The sequence below is a fragment of the Ursus arctos genome, unplaced genomic scaffold, assembly GCF_023065955.2.
Source record: "Ursus arctos isolate Adak ecotype North America unplaced genomic scaffold, UrsArc2.0 scaffold_2, whole genome shotgun sequence".
NCBI lineage: Eukaryota > Metazoa > Chordata > Mammalia > Carnivora > Ursidae > Ursus > Ursus arctos.
The window spans coordinates 28,029,653-28,035,635 of NW_026622874.1; the positions used below are offsets into that span (position 1 = coordinate 28,029,653).

A 5,983-nucleotide genomic window follows, 5' to 3' on the forward strand; every position below is an offset into this window, starting at 1 on the left:
CTTGGACACAAGAAAGATTACATCTCCCAGGTTTCCTTGAAGTTAGATGGGCCATATGATCCTGAGCTTTGCCCAGTGGAATATAGGCAGGTGACTGTTACTTCGAGGCCACCTGTATTAAAATCTGGTACATCTTCTTTTTCTTTCATCTGACTAGCTAGAAGCAAAGGACTCCAAGATGGAAAAACTACATAATGGAAGGAGCCCAACCTACACCAGATGTTGATAAGTGAGTAATATCCTTGTACCGGGTTCTAGTACTCATATTTGGAAATTGTATTTTATAGCAGTCTGCAATGATTAGCTTAATTAATACATATGGCTGGAAGAGCTCTTCATTTTCTCCTGAAAGGAGTGAAATCATCCTCCTACCCCATCATCATCACCATCATCATCTTGTTCAAAAAATACTTTTTGAGTATCTATAACTTATCAAGCACCGTGACAGAGACTGGAAGGGAAAAAGGAACGAAACATTGTTCCTGGTCTTGTCCATAATCTGGAGGAGAAACATAGATAAACAGATAATGACACGAAGAATTATATCCTAAGTGTAACACCATTAACATATGACATAGATCATTCTGTGTGGATGTGGGGTGGGGCAGTGAGAGGTACAGACCTTACAGAGGAGGTTACATATGTATCAGGCTCTAAGGGATGAAGAGGGATTTTCTAGGCAAGTAGGGTAGGTGGAAGGCATTCTAAGTAGAGGTAACAATTCGTGTGGAGGCATGCAGATATGCAAGTCAGGAAAACGAAATTGATTTCTACACTTGGAGACGGACAGCATATTTATCATTCTCATCGTCATCCTCAAATGTATCATCCTACCATCAAAATTATTTATTAATTTCCGTACAGAGTGACCACATGGATTTGATCCTGTTCTCCAGAGGATCTCAGCTCAAGGGAGTATAGGTAGCAGATTACACACTGACCAGGAGAGTTGCCCTATCGAATGTTCTATTATTTCCTTGCTATGTAATATGGGCCAAGTCACTTGACTTGTCTTTATCTTACTCATACTTTTGCACCCAAGAGAGAACTCATATTTATCCTTTCTGACTTGAGTAATTGTTCTGCAAATCTGGTCAATAAAATATGTGAAACCTGATTTGAAAAAAATATGCAAATACCACACTATAAATGTTTATATTTTACAAAGACAGTTACTGAAGGAAGGTTGCGGTGATATGGGCCATGGGCCATAGCAGTTTCTAGTGTCGTCCCATTAAAAGGACACATTTTACTTTTTTCTGGTGGCAGTTGACTGGTATCCTCAAACAGATCCTATCTGTTGGTGGTACCCCTGCTGGTGGCACATGAGAGTGGAGGGAGAGCCACTCTTGGGGGATGGGGACACAGGACATAGAGAGGGCCATGTGGCAGACCAGAGCAGGTGGAGATGTTTACTCAGTGTGCACGAAGGCAGTATGGCCAGAGCAGGAATAGGGATCAAAGTTTAAGAAGGAAATAAACATTTTAGACAGAGGGTGGCTGGTTTGGGGGGTGAGGGTAAGGCTCTCAAAAGAAAAACAGATCACCAGACCTGAGGCCCAGTCAGGATGTAGAATGTAAATGAGTAGGGACCAGTGGTTCAGATCTAAGGTTTCAAACAGTGAAGGCATTGGAGGACCACCTACCACAGTAGTCCCTGCCCTGTGGCCTGGATAGCACGTTTTTTGGATCGCATCTTTTTCTATGGCAGGATAGCACAGTTTCAATTATACGTAGGCATCTAGGACATGGCAAAGAGTTCTGAACCTCAGTCCTTACCCTGAGAGCTCCAAGTGAAATAAACACTTGGTCAGTTGCTTCCTGCCATCTGCCTTCCTCCCCATTTCTACCTGTGGAGCACACTTCACAGCTTCAGCATGGCAGTGACTCTCCCTCTATCAGTGGCACCTAACGGGGCCATGCAGCAGGCATGGGGATGCCATTGGCCCCCTTGATTGGCAAGAAGTGCCTCAAATACCCCATTTTCTTCTGCTGGTCCATCGCCAAGCTGTGAGGCGTGCAGTTCTCTAAAAACCCTCTTAAGCCTAGAGAGATGATTATAACCTATAACCTTGCAAGGACACAAGTCCCACATAGGCAGCTACTTTGTAAAGTAGTACTTCTATGTCTTTGAGATCCTAAATTGCCTCATTGAAGCATGAATGCTTCCGGTGCTTTTCTTTTATATATATATATATACACACACAATTATGATAGATTTATTTAGATACACTTATTTAGATACATTTATTTAAAGTAATACAGGGGTGCCTGGGTGGCTCAGTTGGTTAAGGGTCTGCCTTCGGCTCAGATCATGATCCCAGGGTCCTGGGATGGAGCCCCGAGTCGGACTCCCTGCTCAGTGGGGGGGCTGCTTCTCCTTCTGCCTCTCCTCCTTGCTCATGCTCTCTCTCTCCCAAATAAATAAATACAACAAATAAAAAATCTTTCAAACTAATCCATTGGCAGCTCAAATAGTTCTAATTTGGACATTTCAGGTTTACCCAACTTCTTAAAAATATTTGAAGGCAGCTGCAACCACAGATCTCCACTCCATGATTATTTCTTTGCCCATTCTTCTCTCTTCTTTCCTGAATAACTTCTTTCAGATATGGTTCAAGGTAGAAGTTATCCTCCTCATATTTTGTCCACTGCTTCTAAAGAGCAGATCCGCTGCCTCCCGGTCAGGTCCAGTGCTCTCTCGACGTGAAACATCCTGTCGTCATAAAGGTTCCCAGGAAGCCTTCGTGTAGCCTCTTTTACATCGTCATTCTCATATGCTGTAACATCTCACATTACCCCTGGTTTATGGAACCCTAGAGCATTGTGATAACATCTGCAAATACCCTCCAGCCCCCGGCTTGATGCTGCAACAGCAGGCTTGCTCGCCATTTTGACCCGAGACCACAGCATTGAATGCTTCTAGTATTTTGACATTGGGTGAGCCATTTCATTTTTATCTGTTAAGATCTTAAAGATTGTGGCTGAGGTCTAGAGCTTTATCTTCGTAACCTAGGCCTCTATGACATTACCTCACTCAAAGTCGCTAGCGATGCGTCTGAAAAGTTCATGCCAAACAAAACCCAGCCTAGGGACTTGGGTGACATTGCGGCCCATCCAACCCCTCCGTTAATCCTTCAAGCTTTAACCCTGCCCTCCTTCTCCCCCCCCTTGGCAATGCCCTCTCTTTTACTTTGCATTGGCATTAATGGTATAAAGAGCTACCTTCTCATCTGAGTAATGCTAATTCACCTCCATCCCTGGTCATTTGTTACCTATTAGAAATATCCTGACAGCCTGCCTCTCATTACCATCCCACCAGGTCCGGCTCCCAAGAATAACCTTCTAAGGAGGATGAAATGTACGCCAGTGGCATCTAATACCAGGGCATTCACATTCATATTTTTAGCAGCATATATCAGTGAGCCCAACCTTTAGTGTACTCTATGTACTTTTAATAATCTCCATAAAAGCCTGATTTCCAATCCCTAGGCTCAAGCTGACAGTGTAAATAAAATCACCCAAATCCACAGGGTAAGAGAAATGAAAATGACAAGGATTAAAATTTGGTCAAACCTCTTTCTTTTTAAAAATTCTGCTTCCCTTCCAATTGGATCACGACCCTGTGTGTGCTCAGCTTAAGACCAGACGGTATGCTTTCACTTTTATTCCTCTCTCCAGCAGGCTTACAGTATTTAGTGAGAGTCTGTAAAGAATGTGTGCTGGGTAGAGAGTTAATACCATAATCCCCTATCGTTGGGGTCAAATGCTGAATAGAGCAAAAGAATTAGAAAACACGTTACATACAATGGCAGGAAAAAATGCATCAGCACGCTGTTCTGTGAACGCTCGCCTAGCATCCATCACCCGCGAGTGACGGCCGTGAGGTAACAGAGTACGTGAGAGATGCGGACTTGGAGTCTACTTGTGCACAGAAGTCCGACGGCGACTTGAGCACAAGTCTTAATACCCACATACTCTGGGAGGTGTTCGTCGCCATTTGTAATCGCTTCTTTCCAAGTACCTGCGTGGATTTCGTTCCTAAGTAACACATTTAGCCGCTAAATGTTTTCTCAGAGCTGAACCTTCAGTGATCTCTTTTCACTCTCCAGCAATGGGTGTGAATATTGTTCTCAAAGTGCTGTAACACATCTGTCTCTGGAGGGTTCTCTTAACGAACAAGTAGAAATTTGAGGCACAATGGGCAAAAAGGGTTGAACAGCCACCTTCCATTGTATCTTGGGAAAGTCAACCAAACTCCCCTGGAGTAAGATTACAAGCAAATAACTAACTTTGTCTGGAAGTTCTACACAGAGAAGTGTGTGTGTGTGTGTGTGTGTGTGTGTGTGTAAATGGTTTAACCAAAAAGTGACACGTCGAATTTATTTTAAATAACACCCTTCAAAGTAGTAACTATTATAGATCAGGATTTTAAAATTTTGTTTATTTTTACATTTACATAGAGGAAAGTTCTTTGGGGGCATAGAGTTCTATAGTTTTGACAAATGCAGAGTTGTGGAAGCAGCACCACAATCAAGATACCGCACGGTTCCATCACCCTCAACAATCCCTTGTGCTGTTTCTTTGTAGTCAAACCTTTCACGCCCAACCCTACAAATCTTAAATCCTTATATATGATTTTACCCATGTATAGCTTGTACAATGACCAGGAGGATCACCTGAAATCATAGTTTTATACATTTATATGTAATAAAATACCCCGAAACAGCATCATCTGCACATTTTAAACAAGGTCATATATATATATATATATATACTAGAAAGCCAAAGTTCTCTGACCAAAAAAGGCTTACTTATTGCTCAAGAAGTTCAGTGAGTGCAGAGAGAGTAACCTAACCCACTCTTTGCCAGCGTGAACAAAAGTGCTTATTACATGTATATTGAATTGATTATTAAGCTATGGGTGAGTAATGATTTTTACTTAAAATTTTAAAAGCTCATGACAACTGTAACTAGAAATGTGACATTCATAGTGTTGTAATTGTACCTTAAAGACAGCCCAGAAGCAGGAGTGAGGTTTAAGGATGGGGGAGAAAGGTAGCGTGTGCACGCGCGCGTGCATGTGCGTGGGGGCACGTGTGGGCACGTGTATGTGACATGACATCACACATTTGCTAGCTCACTAATAATAAAAATTGACTTGTTTTGCACATAACCAATGCTGTATTTGTATATGACTCAGTGATTAAAAGCTAATGGCCTTCACGAGAAAACAATTAGAAACATTATTAACTTGGGTTTTGAGTTATATTTGTGAAGATGATCTTTGTTTACTTAAATAAGACACCAGGATTTATATGAAAATACTGAGCAAGATTGGATTCTAACCAAGGAGTATGAGATGTGTTATGAGTAACTCAGCATATCACCTCTTTCCTGCAGGGGCGTATTAACGAAATTACTAAAGAAATCTTATTTCAGGCAAATAAGTCATTATTGTTTAAAACAGAAATATTAATGCGTCCTTAATTTTATACATTATCTCAACTACATTTCTATTAGCCCAGGGTCAGCCTCTCAGTCTTCTTTACTGGCTACTTCTCCTCTAGTTGATATCCCTTTTCTCCTACTTCACTCATTTTCATGGAGAAATCATTCATACCCAGAATTAGATAGAGATTCTCAGTCTACATCTCCAACCCAGGTTTTCCTCCTGAGTTACAGACACATATTTCCAGCTTTTTACTTGATATCTCCCTGGATATTCCACAAGCCCAAACTTAAATTGTCCAAAATGGAGCTGCATATCAGTCAAACCAATAGGTTCCTCCCCCATAGAATTTTCCATATGCTTCCATTAGCTCTTATCTCACTTCCTGTTTCTTTCACTGGACTGAAGGCAATGAACGTGTGTCTTTTCCCTAGTGCCTGGCACAGTGCCTGGCATCTGGTAGGCATTTATAAATATTTGTGGAAGGAATGAGCGCACATGACACTCATATGCATATAAATAGGGATTTAT

At 41.7% G+C, this 5,983-nt stretch overlaps 1 pseudogene; it reads right to left on the reverse strand.

Annotated features, from left to right (window-relative positions):
- Nucleotides 1–2,559: 2,559 nt before the first annotated feature.
- LOC113262602 (cytochrome b-c1 complex subunit 7-like) lies at nt 2,560–2,892 on the reverse strand (annotated as a pseudogene).
- Nucleotides 2,893–5,983: the final 3,091 nt, after the last annotated feature.